Consider the following 17,716-nt stretch of genomic DNA (forward strand, 5'->3'; position numbering starts at 1 on the left):
TCGTTTGTGACATTCATTTTTAGTTTTTTGAGTTTTATTTCTGCACATCATTTACTTTGTTCTTTTATTTGGCTGTGTAAGAGTCTGATGCAGTACAATCAAATATTTTCCCTGTCATCCTCAAGAGTAATTTTACAATCTTCCTTCACAAAAACATTTTGCATACTTGTATTTGATTTGTTTATTGTTTACTGTTCAGTGGTTTTATTTTGTGAATATTATGGCATTTGAATTTGCACTAGTCTTGATGTGTTGGTTTTTAAATGTTTTTTGATAATGAGTATTGTTGTTCATTATATGTCACATATATTAATGATTGAAAACATAACATTGTTTGAAAAGTATGAATACTTTGCGGGAGTAGTTTTTAAAGTACATAAAAATTGCAAACATTTTATTGTACTTTTCAAGCTTCTTATTCCATTGTTAAATATTTTCTTTGCATGTTGTAATGATAAAATTGTATTTGTATCATGCAAATCTAACTGTGCAACTGGAATTTCATTCATTTTTGGAAGAGAGTTTGAAATGTTATTATTACTCTGCGGGATGAGCACTTATTTTTAAATTTATTAAACAGAAGTTTTCATTATTCTGCTTTAAATTTGAAGCTGGAACTTCAAAGTCCCTATTAGATATTTCTGCAAATTTGGTTAGAATTTTCGTTTTGTAATGCATATAATTTTAGATGTGTTTACAGTTACTAGAAGTTAGAAGTACGAACTTTTTTACCATACATACATAATTTGTTGTTAACTCATTAGGGTAAAAAGTCTTTTATGATTATAAATTTCCTTTGTGTGAACTGCGGCTGTGGGGCTAAGAGGTTGGGGGGGGGGGATATATCATATTCAAACCCATAAGACTGGACAAAAGTGTGTGCTAGTTTCATAAGTAGTTTATTCTGTGCAAAAAAACTGATGTTACCCCTTACATTAATTATCCACACTGAAAGGAGCGAGTCTAAAAGTTGATCATAGAACAGGGACAATTTGAGAAATTTAGGTCAGTTGCGTGGGATCACCCTGACAAAACATTGTGACAATTCACATGCATATTTTGTTATTTTTGACTTTATAATTATTATAAATCAATGCTATGTTTTAGGAAGAGGATTAAAATTGGGTAAGAGATTGAGTTACAGTAGTATTTGCATATACACTACTTAGAAGTAACCTTTTATAAATAAACAAATTTATTAAATAAGGCTCAAAAGTAAAATTATAAATACAATAACAAAAGATGCAGGTGAAATGTGCATAATGATTATATCAGAGTAATTCCATGTGAACTGATATGATTTTTCAAACTGTCCCCACTCGATCGTCCCCGAATGGGATGAAATTTTATAAAGAGGTAGAGATGCCTTTGAAACTAACCGGATGCTAATTTTCAACTTCCTAGAACCGTATCCTGAGGATCTAGGATCTTCAAAGTATATTGCTCCAAAATGGCAGATCTGATTTGTGAGAAGAATTGCCATGTTGTGGTCAAGGTTGCAAAAAATTTTATAACACTGGAAGCATGAAGTTTCGGGAGCTTAAAGTACATTGGTCTGTTGATTCGTTTTAGAATTTATGCGAGTTGGAGCTCATAAGATTTTGAATAGCACGCATACAAATTCGTGAAAAAACACTCTTTTATACTGAAACCATAATTTTTGGGACTATTTAATTACGTAAGATGATATAGATCTCATGGTTTTTTCTGACATTAGTCTAAAACTACACCATATAGAGCATAATGACAGCATTTGTTCAAAGTTATTGACTCAGGCGTTTTAGAGTAATTGACCTAAAACTGATTCTTTTTGTTTCAAATTATCAACTTTGAGACCGTCTAATTAAAAAAGTTGATTAGTTGCCATGGGTTTCTAACTTGGACCTTAAACTACACTGCTTGGACTATAACTACAGCTGCATCCCAAAGTTGTTGACCCGTCATGATCAAAGTTATTGACCTCTCAACTTGGGCATTAAAAAAAAAAACATCGACTTTGAGACCGTTAATCTACTAAAGCAAAGAGAAACAAAAGTTATTTTATATTTTTCTTAGTACTATACTGTGGTGAGTAGTTATTCATATAATTATTTCCGAGGATTACTCACGACTTTAGCAGATATCCGAGCCTAAACAAGGCAAAAAAAGTAGCAGTTTCAGTTAACCTTTGTCCTCAAAGCAATGAGGGAGCCTCCAAAATATTTATGCTTGCAGGTACCTAGTATCAAGTAGTATCCACATTTGAAAGAATTGGTTTGGTTCACTCATTGATTTTGAAGTAAGGCAATCATTTATTTAGCTCTTTTTTTTTTCAAGACCTTAAACTTTGACCCCTACTAAAGGACAAACAAATCAGTATTTTAGAAAAAGACACTTCAATTTTTCTTATCATAGAAAAAATGACCATTAGCCATGTCACTTTTCTCAAGTGCTCCCGATGATTTTACTATTAATGATATTAATGGTAAAAACACAAAGTTGTCCAGCTTCAAAAAAAAAAAAAAAAAAAAAAAAAAAAAAGACTCTTAAAAATTGGAGCCAATTTATTATGAAAGTAGTAATTTTATTAATTGTGCAAAAAATGAGCTATTTTAATGATTGGTGGGAATCTAATATAAAGCTCCCTTAATTAAAGTACGGCTTAATTTTTTGTTATCCTTTTAGTTCAAATGTGTGTTAAAAAATAGTATTTAGTAAGTTTGCGAATATACAGGCAATTTATAATTTTGGTAGAATGCCTAATATTGACGTATTTCCCCTCCATATATTTTCACCACAGAATTAATGACATTGATAAGATCTGTTACGGAGGTGAGGAATTTTCTATTAATATAGGCTTAATGGATTCATTTTTCAGGGAAATATTTTTTTTCTTCGTTGCTACAACCTGCACATGCTGAACATATGAAAACATGTTCACTTTTTTTTACATTAATTTACATCCCTGAAATTCAAGTTCACTGAGGTGAGAGTTCACAATAACCACACTTAGGTTTTAAAGCAAAATCTATCTTCTTGTTTTTCAACAAAAATCTCACAACTCCTTTATGGCTAAAAATAAACAAGGGGGCTCTCTTGTATCATGGATTATAAAATGTGATGTCATTACTGCCACATGTTAATGAGGAATGGCGTTTTGTGTTTAGGTAACATAGGTGAGAATTTATTGTGTGACATGATAACTTATGCTGCTAAAACAAACTAAAACACAATATTAAACAATTAAATATACTTAAACAATTAGTATTTGAGACACTTGTGAAAGGAACAATAAATAAATAAGTATATACTTTTAATTAAACAAATTACTAAGCAACATAAACAGTCACACTAGGTGTGTGACATGGCCACAGAGCTGAGAATTCACATGTTGTGAGCCAAAAATATATTAAAATAAAAATTATTATTCAAAAATTGTTGGCAGGTTTTAAATAGATACATTTTTGATGAAATTAAAAAGCATTGTTAAATGAATTGTTCCTTAAAAGTTTTGCATTAAAAGGCATGTGACAGAAAAGTTACACTTTTTGAAGAATAACCCTAATATTAATTTAAGGAAGAAAAAAAAAAGGAAAAAAAGTATGATCTTTAAATTTATCTGTATTTAAATTTGTAGGCTTTAATTCGGTGGAAAATTTTTAACTCAGAAAGTTATGAAAAATATCAGTGAGGCTTGACAAAAAGGAATTAATGGTAAACTAACTCGGTTAATTTTTGGAACAGCTATCTTAGAATGCATAAGTATAAATTGAGTGGGGGAAAAAACTGATTGCTGCAAATAAATTTCAAACTTGAAGCAGCTACAATATAAATCAGTTGTAGAATGAAATTTAAAAGTAACTAGTATTTAAACTTTGTTTCGACGTGACCTTTTTTAAAAGTTAGAAATCATTATTAACGTCTTAATTTTATCAGCCTAATTTCATATCAAAATATTTATTAAAGTGTATACAAGATGTGTTGTAAGATATTTTTATAGAAATATTTCAAGCCATATCTAGAATTTGCTCTCAATGCAGCGTTTCTGACAAATGAGTCCTCTTAGATTCGAACTGCAGGTTTTTGCGAAAAAACAAAGGGTTACGAGGGAAATTCAATTGTAGGTGATAGCAATATTGTAAAAATATTTCTTGGAAATAATTGTATTTAATTTAATGTGTGTCAACTAATATGCGCTGCAATCTCAGTAGTGCAGTTATCAGATAACTGTTATGAAACAGAGAATTGGTACATATTCTATCATTAGTGTAAACAATAGGAGATGGAGCAGGTCTGTAAATTCACTTTAAAAATATTTTTGCGAAGCAAATCAGCTGCAAGAGGATCTAGATCAAATTACGGAGTGGGCTGATACATAGGCTATGGCTGTTAATGTTGGGAAATGTCAAGTGCTACATTTAGGGCATAGAAATAAGTGTACAAATTATTATTTGCAAGGTTCAATCATTAGTCAGGCCGAAAAAGTTGCTGATCTGGCAGGGTTGGCTTTTTGCCGGTAGAAACTGGTTTTAGCCCTGCCAGTGGCAGAAACTGGTTATAACCGGTAAAAACCGGCAGAAACTGGTAGAAACTGGCAAAAACTAGAAAATGTTTTTAATAGCTCTAGTAATTACTTAATGACAGGCAATTAAGTAAAATAAAAAATATAACATCATTTCGTCATTGCAAAAACTTAATATAATAGTTATTTAATGCTGTTATAGTTTATTATAAATGTTATTTAATAGTTAATTAATATGCTAAATAACAAGACTGGCATTTCCAAAGCAAAGTAAAATGTATCATAGTTGAAATTGCTATGTGTTAGAAATTTTAGCCTTGTAATGTAAGTAACAAATTTTACAGTTTGTTTATAATTTTTTTGTTTGCATTCTATATAAAGTGTAATATATCAAATACTTAAATAAATACAGATTTTTTTTATTTCATTAATTTCTAAAATTCAGGAACTTGTCATTTTACACTTAATATAACTGAATAAAGCTATTCTCAAAGAACTCCTGCTGCAGCAACTTACTGCGCTGATTTAGCGAAAAATGCAATAAAAGAGCTTGAAACGAAATATGACTGCAAAGTAATATCTTTAGTAATTGATAATGAACACAAGATGGAGTTAATGAGGAAAATTATTGAAGAAGAAATGCCATCTGTTACAACTTATGGGTGTTCAGCTCATTACTTAAATCTTCTTGGACTGGATATCACACCAGATTCTCTCATTAAACATGTGGTTTCAGTCCAGAAATATTTCAGAAACCATCACAGGCAAGGAGCTTGGCTAAAGGAGTACCCAAAAGCTGTGAAACCACATATACCTTGTAATACACGGTGGAATATCCACCGGGCATCCAGGTGGACTGCTTCGAGTCGTTTATGATGAATCGCCCATATAATTTAGAAATACTAGAAGAACATGAAGATGATATTCATGACAAAGGTATTGTTCAGATTATAAATAATCAGATGATTCACAAAGAAGTTAAACACTTGCTGCTGCAGATAAAACCTGTTGCTATTGCTCTGGATTCAGTTCAAAAAGAGAAATGCTCAATTGCAGATGCTGGCTATGTTTGGATTCGTTTAACAAAAGACGCTCTTATGTGTGCTTTTGAGAAGGAAGTGATGCACAGATTTAATCAAGCAGTTACTGATAACCATTTACTCGCCTATATGCTCCATCCAAAGTATTTGGCAGTAAATTTATCATGTAATCAAGAAGAAAGTGCTCGAACTTTACTCGCAAATATTAACCCTGATTATGTACCTTATACCATAGCTTTACAAAACAAATTAGCCCCTTTTCCCAAAACCTATTTTTCCAATCATGTTGTAACAACTACTCCAGCTACCGCATGGTGGTTCAATTTCAAAAAAATGTGCTATAGATGAAAGTTTTGTGAATCTTGCTTGTTCTTTGATGATAATGCCAGCTTCAAATGATAATGCCAGATTCTTTCAATCCCCAGCTTCTGCTGGGATTGAAAGAATCTTCTCAAATTTCTCCTTTGTGCACAACAAATTGAGAAATTGTTTAGGTTAGCTGCTGCAGTGTGAAAACAATGTAAAAAATTAATTTTGAATGGTAATAGTGTTGTAAATAAATTGTATTTTGGTTAATATTTAATTATTTTTCTTATACATTTTCTACTGTATGTCAGGAATTGCATTTATGTCATTTTTTGAGTTCCTGCCAGTTTCTGCCATAAATGTGGCAGAAAGGGGTTTTTGCCATGCCGGTTGTAACTGGTTTCTACCAGTGGATTTTACCACCTTGGCAGAAACCTGCCAACCCTGTGATCTGGGCGTCTTAATAAGTCAGGATTTAAAGTTTAGTCAACAGTGCAGGATACCTAGTAACAAGGCCAATAAGATACTTGGGTTTATCAATAGATCTATTTCAAACAAATCTAAAGAAGTTCTTCTGCCCTTATATAGAAGTTTGGTAAAACCTCATTTGGAGTATGCTGTTCAGTTTTGGTCTCCTTATCTTAAGAAATATATTAATGTATTGGAAAGGGTTCAAAGGCGGGCTACAAGGCTAATAAATGGACTTTCTCATTTAGACTACGATTCCAGGCTTAGAATACTAAAATGTACAGTCTTGAGGAAAGAAGAGACCGAGGGGACATGATTCAGTTGTTTAAATTTATTAAAATGAAAGATGTTATAGGGCTGAAGTTTAGCACTGAAAACAGGACAAGGGGTCATTGTTTTAAGCTATTTAAATCTCAGGCTAACATGGATATTAGGAAAAATTATTATTTTAGCAGGGTAGTGGAACCTTGGAATAGCTTTAAGAGGACCTTTGATCTTCACTGGGGATTGTAAATTAAATAGGACCAGCCTAGCTGGGCCCAGAGCTTGTCGTCACTTTTGTATTTGTATTCTGTTTTTTGCTCCTCATGTTTCATTTTCAGCATTTAGTATTTAATAAATTTACTATTTATTTTTAATTATATTAATAAAAATATCAATATTTTATGCAATTTTCTCTGCTTTTTTTTTCAAATAAAAATATTTGGGATGGTGATAATACCAACTGCCCTGTGCGAAGCATTCATGCGCAAAATATGCAGCCCTGCTGTAAAATACCATTTCTAAAAAATGAACGCATTTACCAGGTAGAAAATTACTGTACTCGACTACTCTCAAACTAATTGAGATAATGACTGTAAAATATATATCGTCGCCTCATAGCAACAGTAGGATAACTTAGTGTTATTTCTGGGATTAGATGTCTTAGTATTGCTCTGATGTGACGATATTTTTTGAGAGTTTAATTTTTAATGGGCTTATGAAGTATCAAGAAGTTATTTGTACTCTTTCAAGAGTTATTAAATATTTCACTTTCGTTAGTCTAATGAGAAGTAAGAAAATCGTAACGCAAAAACGATTAAACAATTAAAATATAACCAGTTATGATATCAACATGAAACATAGTTCTAAGTATATGTAAAGCGTTGATATTACTCATAATAAAATGTTAAAACAAAATATTGAATTGAAGTATTTTTATTTACAAAAATTGATAATTTTTCCCATAATGATATTACATTTACCGCTAAAGCTGCTCTCCAGATGGCAGCACATGTCTGCCTTATAACAAGGCAAGCGAAAGTTTGCAATCGAATCGAACGAATTCATCAAAAATCCTTTTTTTTTTAAGTTACCCATTCGAAAGCAGCCTTAATATAAATCGTTTATTTTTCCATCGAATGCGGTTTAAAAAATCTGTAAAATGATGCCTTAGTTTTAAAGTTCGATAAATGTTAAAAAAATCATGGCGCACAAAAAAAAAAAAAAAAAAAAAAAAAAAAAAAAAAATTAAAAATAATTAAAAATAAAAATAACTAAATAAATAAGTAAAATAAAATAAAGAGAAATAGTGGGGGAAAAAAGAAAAAAAAAAAAAACATTCCTTTGTTACCCGCACGGCTCGGCTCGTGCAAAAATAAAAAAGTAAATAAAAAGCTCTCGGAGCAAATGTAAATTTTCCTTCCTACGCTGACATAAAAAGATTCTTTTTTTCCTATTAGCACCCCTTCTCCCCACTCTAAGGTATTTTCACTATTATAATTAACAGAGTTGTGGATCTCTACAAAATAAAATGCTTTTAAGAAATTAAAACAAAGAAAGAAACGAAGGATTTAAAAAGCGAAACCATGGTGTGGGGGGGGGGGGGAGGGGCAAAAAAAAATCAATCCTAAAAAAATCTAAGTTAACGTGAATAATTCCCGCCGTAATGGGGTTGTTTCCTTCAGTCAAAAGTAGTACTTATAGTCACTGAAATTGATAGAATAAGCAAAAAAAAAAAAGACCCAAAAATTTTTTTTTTCCCAACAGATATTTTTAAATTAATTTTTTAAAACGTCCGAATTTGCAAACAAGGCTTGATCTTGATGACGTCACAAATGATGCTCTTTTTCGGCGCATTTTGTACCGCTTTTCCACGTTATGATAATCAAGAAGCGAATTAAAATTGCTCTCTACGCTTACTATCAACCATATCGTTGCCAATACACGTGAGTAAAAACGCGAATTAAATATTTTGCTCTGTGAATGGCAACAAAGAATGGCATTTCATCATTTGTGATGTCCTCGGGAAGAAATGTAAACAATAAAAGCGCAACGATTTAAGTAATTTTTTTAAAATATTAAACTTAAACAAATTATTTAAAAAATGGTTAGATCCTATGTTTCTAAGCATGTTCTTACAGAAAAAAATAATTTTAAAATTTCGGAAACGATCCCATTAAGTTTCAGCATTGAAACAAATTGCGTAGAACACAGAAAACCCTGCCCTTCCCAACGATATATAATATTAATATGCGTGGATAATTTTTCACTCCCATATTCGGGAATTTATGTGCAAATTGGACTTAAATTTTAGAATAAAAAAATAACTAAAACTCGAAATTTTTTCGAGTTTTAGTTTAGTTTTCGAGTTTTTAGTTTATTAAGGGAGTCTTTCCTCTTGCCCGAAGTCTCTTGTGATTATCCTAATACCCAGTACAATTATAAATCGTGGCGTTCTCCTCCCCCCCTTTTTTTTCTTTTTGTCTGTTTTTGTGATAAATTAATTCCACTTCTTCGTTATCGCGTAACGATGTAGAAAACTCCAATTGAGATAGTGCAAAGGGATGTTTGTGCCAAAATTAAATTTTTGGAGATAATTAGTATAAATGGTAGAGAGAAAAAACTGTCCTACGTTCTATGGTAAGAGATGGTACTGGTAGCCCTGGGTAGTTCTGTAACACAGCATGATAAAAAAAAAAAAAAAAAAAAAAAAAAAAAAAAAAAAAAAAAACAACAATTGCAATGAAAACCTGCCTACGCGTTTTACTCCAAACTTGAAAGGAGTCATACATCCTTTTGATTCTCGCTGCCTCAATTAAGGTCCTCCGATTGTCGATTTTATTGATTTTAATCTATGAATTGATTTACTCGAGATGAAACCATATAATTTGATCTCGAAATGTAGGATCTTTACTAATAACAAAGCTGACAAAGTCTGAATCAAGTCACCTTTTGAACGAAAAATGAACTATCAAAATCAGTTCATCTGTGTAGGAGCTACAATGCCACAAAAAGACACACTGATAGACTGATACACACTTTTAAAACTTATTTCCCCTTCCTTTTTTCAACGGGGGGGGGGGGGGGGGTACAAATTGGCTTCTGAGAAATGATACATTATAATTTAAATCTTTATCTTTACTGATAATAAAGCTGAATGTCCTTCTGTCTGTCTGGATCTCTGTCTGTCAGGATCTCTGACGCACATAGCGCCTAGACTATTCGGCCGATTTTCATGAAATTCGGCACAAAGTCAGTTCGTAGCATGGGGGTGTGCACCTCGAAGCGATTTTTCGAAAATTCGACTTTGTTCTTTTTCTATTCTAATTTTAAGAACATTTTCCCGAGCCAAGTTATCATAAGATGGACGAGTAAATTACCAAGGTATCATAACGTGGAACCGTAACATGGACAAGCCAATTGGCGAGAAATTCACCATACATTATTTGTAAATGTACAGGCGAACCAAAAGACCTTTTAATGTTCTACTACGGGCAAAGCCGTGCGGGTATCACTAGTTATAAATAAATTTTGAGGTAGGCCTACTTTTTTTCGGACAGGTAAGTTACTTTGAGGAAAATCCTCACTTTCCCCTCTGCAGCTGAATTCCATACCATACATCTCGAAATGCAGTGGCGTTCTAAATTAAAAGGCATTTCCTAGCGTCCGTGACATTTTCCAGCCCTCGCACAGACGCACGCCTCCTTCGCAATTTCCCTTCAAGCAGTCCGGGTATTTCGCTTCGCCTCCCCTTATTCATCAGTCTTAATGAGCGCCTAATTAATTAACAGGATTCGGCACTCACTCCCTCGACTGTCCTTCAAATCGTCTTATCGAGTGATTGCATGTCGATGCTAATATGATTCCGGACAAAATACCGTTTCGTTAGGGTGATTGGCGCTGATTATTGAGTTCAGTTAAAAAGTGTTGCCCGGGAGACGGGCCCACGCTGAAGTTTGTCTTTAATTACAATTTTCAAGTCTGCTAAAATCGGCGACGGTTTTATTTTCTATCTATTTTTAGGGTCTTTTAATTATTTCCCACTTTTTCTGATGTCATATGTTCTTTTAGAAATTACTTTTTTGCTGCTGAAAATCGTTTATTGTCCGTTTTTCAAGGGAAGACACTTCGCCACGCCTCACACTGGGGCAAGTGTATGGAGAAGTTGGACATTTCATTGAAACCAATTTCTACTTTACAATTTGATCGTAATTTATTATTTAAAGTGTAAAATGGTAAAATGCTAAGTAATTAATGCAAAATAAATTAAGTAATTAACAATTAAAAACGAATTTCATAGAAATATGAAACATTAGTTTATCTAATTTCCATTACATCATCTTCAAGCAAATTCTTCACTTCTTGTGGCATTTCGTTTTGCAAACTGTAAGCCTTTGATCGCAATTTTGAAATCAGAGGATAAGAATTGATTAATAAATTGTTATTTATGGAACTTGTGCCCATTAGTTTTTGGCACGAATTCCTCCAAGGGGGGTGGAGCAATGGAATGTTTTTCGAGTTATGCGTGCTTGCTATTCCATAAGAAATTACTGGCGGAATCAAACAAAATTTGGTCCATATGTTGCCCCTAGCAGGTACAGGTGCTGATTCAATATTGGTGTCAATAGCTCAAACGGGGGCTGAGCTTCCAAACTATTTTTGTCGTTGCTTGTGCCTGCAATATCTTAAGAAATAATATACGAAATCAAACAAATTTATCGACAAATAGCCCTTAGAGGATACAAAAGTTGATTCTAGTTTGATGTCAATAACTGAAAATGAGGTGGTGCATTTGAACCTTCTTTCCTTTTCATTGCGAGTGTTATATCTCATTAATGTTACAGTGAAACCTGTGTAAGTTGACCACTCGCGGTGCAGTACTTTGGTGGTCAACTTAGACAGGTGGTCAACTTATAAAGGGCGGTAATGTTTTTTTTTTTTTTTTTTTTTGTCATTTCTTGCACCTTGTATTCATTTTTTGAGTAATTCAATCCTTATTCTTTCTGTTCAACTCACTTTCATTGTTTAACATTATTGAAAGTGAAACAATAATTAAAAATACTATTTAAATAATTTTGTTATTTTTTCCTTGTTTTTAACTATATTAGACACTAGTTTTAAAAATTCCAAATGTGCCGGCTAATTTTCTCTGGCTTTCTCCATTTTCAATTAATTTTAATATAATATTTCATACTTTTTATTACTCTCAAGTTCAACTAACTTTCTTTTTCAAACCATTTTTGTACAACTTATAGCACAGAGAGCAATAAGTGCGACTCTCTCAGTTCATAAAAGCAAAATTAAAATGTCCTATCTCTTAATCCCTTGCACACCAGAAACATGTACCTTTACTCATTAGCAGGCCCAGATCTGCGTATCCACAGTGCGAGGGGCCCGCGTCCTTAAAGGTGCTAATGGCCCTAGAAATTGAAGAAAAAATAGAAAAAAACTAGCACCAAGACTTATTCACTTTACAAATAGACACTGCTGGCCACTATGGAGAGGCCCTACATATTTTGCTGCAGGGAGCCCAAAGTGTATAGATCCGGGCGTGCTCTTTTTAGCACAATTCCTATGTTGTCACAACATACTGCAACTGAAAGAAAAGACTTTGAACTTTTCTACTGACACCTATTTTCATTGAACAGAGTACAAAAAGCTACCTCAAATAGAACAAAGAATGAAAAACAAGTTTGAAGAATATAGAGCAGCATAAGCTTTATGCTAGTCTGTCATCAAAGCTTTAAAAACATTTTTGAAAAAAAAAAGAAAGAAAAAATAATAATAATAAATATATTAATAAATAATAAAATAAAATAATTTACTGAAGAAAGTTTTAAAAAATAAACAGAGTGGTCAACTTACAAAGGGTTTTTTACAATACTCCAAACCAAATTTGGCGTACATTAGTGGTCAAGATAGACAGGTGGTCAAGATAGAGAGGTGGTCAAGTTACGGAGGTTTTCCTTCGTTATATGAGATAGGACTAATTCCGTTCCTGACAAAAGCGGTCAACATAGACAGGTGGTCAACTTACAAGGGTGGTCAACTTTATAGGTTTTACTGTACTTTGTGAATGAAGTTCGGAATAAATGTGAACCTTGAAACAGGCGTTGGCAACGTAATGGAATCCCTGTTTCCATTAGTTGCCATTGATTGGTGGATGCAGGGGTTCCGTTCAGCGCCTCTTGCGGCCGAAATAGGCAACGTCCAATCAAAAATAAAAACTTTGAAACTTTGACATTGATTGGTGGATGCATGAGCTGCATCGGTTTAAACAGAAAAGTCATAATTTGCCAAGGCCCGTTGAGCATCAGCGCCATCTAGTGGGGCCATGCTCAATGATTTAAAATTTTTAGCTTTTGCCATCTTATTTTTGTTAACAAATAAAGTATTTGTAATTAATTCAAGCAAGGCTTTTAAAATAAATGTCAATTTTCGCCTTTTGCTTTACTTTTGCAATAATTCGGACATTGGGGTGGTCGTCGAGTTTTTGCTTGTGTAATTTTGTTTTTGTTGGGAATATTGCTTCCTCGTCTAGCATGGGGAGGGATCAGAATTCATAAGAAAGAAATACAGTGAAACCTGTGTAAGTTGACCACTTGCGGTGCACTACTTTTGCGGTCAACTTGAACAGGTGGTCAACTTATAGAGGTTGAATTATATGATATAGATCTAATTCTGTGCCAGAAAATAGCGGTCAACTTAGACAGGTGGTCAACTTACAAGGGTGGTCAACTTTACAGGTTTTACCAGTTGTTGTTGACCACCCTTGTAAGTTGACCACCTGTCTATGTTGACCGCTTTTGTCAGGAACGGAATTAGTCCTATCTCATATAATGAAGGAAAACCTCTGTAACTTGACCACCCCTCTATCTTGACCACTAATGTTCGCCAAATTTGGTTAGAAGTATTGTAAAAAACCCTTTGTAAGTTGACCACTTGGTTTATTATTATTTTTTTTAACTTTCTTCAGCAAATTATCTTATTTTATTATTTATTTATTATTATTGTTATTATTATTATTTTTCATAGCTTTCTAAGAATGTTTTTAATGCTTTGATGACGGAACAGCATTGTACTAACTTAACAGCAGCATTAAGAGTAACGCTGCTCTTTATTCTCCAAACTTTTTTTCATTTGTTGTTCTTTTTGAGATAGCTTTTTGTACTCTGTTCAATGAAAATAGGTGTCAGTAGTAAAGTTCAAAGTCTTTTCTTTCAGTTGCAATTGTTGTGACAACACAGGAACTGTGCTAAAAAGAGAAGGCCCAGATCTATACATTTTGATTCCCCTGCAACAAAATATGTAGGGCCCATACCTACAGGCCAGCAGTGTCTCTTAGTATAGTGAAGAAGTCTTAGTACTAGTTTTTTTTTCTATTTTTTCTTCAATTTCTAGGACCGTTAGCCCCTTTAAGGACGCGGGCCTCTCGCACTGCGGGTACGCAGATCTGGGCTTGCTAATGAGTAAAGTTACATGTTTCTGGTACAAGGGATTAAGAGATAGGACATTTTGATTTTGCCTTTATGAACTGGGAGAGTCGATCTTGTTGCTCTTTGTGCTATAAGTTTTACATAAAAAAGGCTTAAAAAAAAAAATTAGCTGAACTTGAGATTAATAAAAAATATGAAATATTAAAATTAAGTGAAAATGGAAAAGGCCGGAGAATATTAGCTGGCGTATAAGGAATTTCTAAAACTAAAGTGTCTAATATAGTTAAAAACAAGGAAAAACTAACAAAATTATTTGAATAGTATTTTTAATTATTGTTTTACTTTCAATAATATTAAACAATGAAAATGAGTTGAACAGAAAGAGTAAGGGTGAATTCCTCAAAAAATGAATACATAGTGCAAGAAATGACAAAAAAAAAAAAAGTATTACCGCCCTTCATAAGTTGACCACCTGTCTAAGTTGACCGCCAAAGTACTGCACCGCGAGTGGTCAACTTACACAGGTTTCACTGTAGAAGAAAATTTTGTGATGGCGACAACATACTAGTTTCATGTGTTGACATTAAAAAAAGAAAAAAGAATGCAACTTTATGTAGTCCCCCAGATTGGCAAACAAAACCGTGCTTCTTAAATTAGCATCTTTCATGCTTTCGACTCACACCCTACCAAGGATAAAATGAAACTGATTCTCCGAAGGAATTAAATTGAAAGGGTTTGCAATAAAAAGAAAACAAACTGAAAAATGTAAAATGATTACTTGGCTTTAATTGTCAATATTTTTTGAATAGGCAAGAACTGAAACCGGAATGTAAAAGTTGAAATTCTCTACAATGTGTGGGATGTAATGGTTTTTTTTTTTTTTTTTTTTTTTAGCTATTTTCGTAATTCAAAAATGTATTCAAAGTATTTTGAAACTTATCTCCCAAATTTTCTTATTTTCTAATTATGTTTTTGGGTGTTTTTGTTACTTATTAGAGGCGCATAAAGCACAGCAAATCACAAAATTAAATTTGTTGATGTATTAAATTGTTTACTAACGAAGTAGCAAGTTAGTTCTTCGAATAAAAGGTATTATCTTCGGGTAATAATGCCAAAAACTAGTTAGTTTAGTTGGAATATGTTCTTATTTTGTCAATACAACAGTAAAAATGCAATATTGAATGGTTTAATTTTTCGCCCAATGTCCAAAATTACTCTAGGGCTGCTCCACTGTGCACCTCCTCGAACGCATTTCATGCGGGGTGATCGGTAAGCAGTGCACGCGCTTCTAATAAGGGAGACAACCTACAGCCTTAACTTGGGCGTGCATTTTACTTTGCAAAAAAATCTTAGTGTCTTTCACACCTCATTTTTCACTTGTCTGCTGTCATTTTAGTTATTCTTACATTTTTAAAAACTGCTGCTTTTACAACAAAATGCTATGACCCGAATATACCTTCTGCACAAAACAGCGAAATAGAATCATCGGATACCACGTGACGATGGAGGAGTCAAGTGCCTTCTTTTGAAAAACGCACAATACTTTGTTGGCTACTTCAATTTTTGCGTTGGCGGATTCTTACCTTTATATTGCCTGGTTGGATTTACTTAATCAACACTATACTTACTTCGTTTTTATTTTTGCCGTGTGTGGCCGTGCTCCTAATTTCCTTGACTGTTTGGATTAAAATAGACATCTAATCCGAGTAAGAGTTTTTAAGTCGCTAAAATAGTATCTAATTCATTAGAATGGTAGTTTAGGAAAAAAATTAAACTTTTTCCTCTTTGGTTAAAATTATTTTTAAATTTTCAAGAAGAAGTTGAACTTAAAGCATATTTGTGCTCGAAAGACGACAAAACTTGGCGACCAAAAGACTGGAGATATATCGCCAAGTGTCCGCCAAATTATACTACCACTTGAGTTTACATCGAAATTAACAATGATTTCCCCCAAAAAAGGGGTAGAAGACCCCTTTAGAAACACCCGAATGCAACCAAAAGGGGAGGTCTACAACTAGACCCCACTAGGAGTCTACGTACCAAATTTCAACTTTCTAGGACATTCCATTCTTGAGTTATGCGACATACATCCGCACGTACGCACATACATACGTACATACATACGTCACAAGAAAACTCGTTTTTTTCTCGGGAATCGTCAAAATGGATGTTTCGCTTGTCTAAACGTTCTTAGGCACTTATCCACGTGTGGTCGAGTCGGGGAAAAAAAAAAAAAAAAAAAAACATTCATTCGGGGGTGAACAAAATGGAAATTATGGTCGATTTTTGAGTGAACATTTTTTCGCGAATACAATACTTCCTTTTTTGTAAAAGGAAGTAAAAAGAGATTTCGTCCAATGTTGGTCCGTATTTTCTGCAGTATTGTTAGTGAGTGGCCTTTTGCCGCCGGTTGTTATCCAACCTTTGCTTCTTTCGTTTAACATTATTAAAATATATCATAAAGAATATCCGGGGAAGACTTTGAACCCAATCCATTCTCGTTAATCTAACGTTATCAAAGATGGCGTAAAATTGCGTTTCTAGGGCCATAACTGCGAAAATGTCCCGGGTTAATCTATAACTGAATCAAAGATATGCGTTTTTAGGACTTCATTCGCGAAAAATTAAAGAGTCCTGGATACCGTCCCCCCTCCCCCCGTCCCCGTCATCATTCATCATTAAAGATCAAGTAAAACTTTATTTCCAGGACTTCAATTTCGAGAAAGTTTCCTATAGTATTGTTTCCGAGCTCGAACCCTTCATAGAAGTCTCTGAACCTCTTCTCCTAACATCCCCAGAGATAGCCTTAATTGCATTTTAAGAGCTACAATATCAAAAATTTAGCTTAACCGTGTCCTAATTATTATCTTACAAACCTTATTTTGAAGCTCTGAGAAACAGCCTTGTGGTTTTGGAGGAATCTTCGTGCACCCAATGTTGAAAAGTTCGAAAAATCCTCCGATTGATGTCACCACTTAAATATTTCACTTCTGGTATTCTATTTGAAGAAATTGTTTCTCATTTCGTTTTTTCCTTTTCTGCTGGAAATGAAGTTTTCACTTCAATCGCGAGAACTTTTATCTTGCCGATAAAAATAGATTGGAACGCTTCCAAATTTTTCGAGTAATGGTCACGAGAAAAGTTACTTAAAATCTTATGCTTCGCTCGCACTATCTATCGTTATTTTGTGGGAGAGCCGTTTTATTATTTTCTGGAGAAAATTTTCACCTTGCGTTTTTACCATTACGGAATTCCCCGCCCCGCCATCGCTTATTTTGTGTTTTAGAAATAGCTCCTAAATGTAAAAATATAAACTCCAATTTCCTGTTCTCAGAATCAGTACAATAAAATCTTAAAAATACTTTTATTTTAAACTTATTTTTCTGTTCCTGTTGACAGTTTTCTTTTACTAACACAGGTGAACTAAAATCAGAGATTTTAACTGGAGGGAAGACGCTATCTCAAGTGAAACCTGTGTATAACAAAACTGTCTATAACGATATTTTCTTTGGTTCCAACAAAATGTCAGCATTCCTTCTCAGTAGATGTTATGTATGTGTATATGTATACATACCCTCTCTAGCTCTTTTTCTTGGAGTTTTTTAAAATTTTTTTTAAAGCATAAAACTTGTTTTTTAATCAGTCGAAATGCCCCCCCCCCCGACTACTGCACCCCTGGCGAGAGCCACTCCTGCCAGCCCCTA

The sequence above is a fragment of the Uloborus diversus genome, chromosome 2 (assembly GCF_026930045.1).
Source record: "Uloborus diversus isolate 005 chromosome 2, Udiv.v.3.1, whole genome shotgun sequence".
Lineage (NCBI taxonomy): Eukaryota > Metazoa > Arthropoda > Arachnida > Araneae > Uloboridae > Uloborus > Uloborus diversus.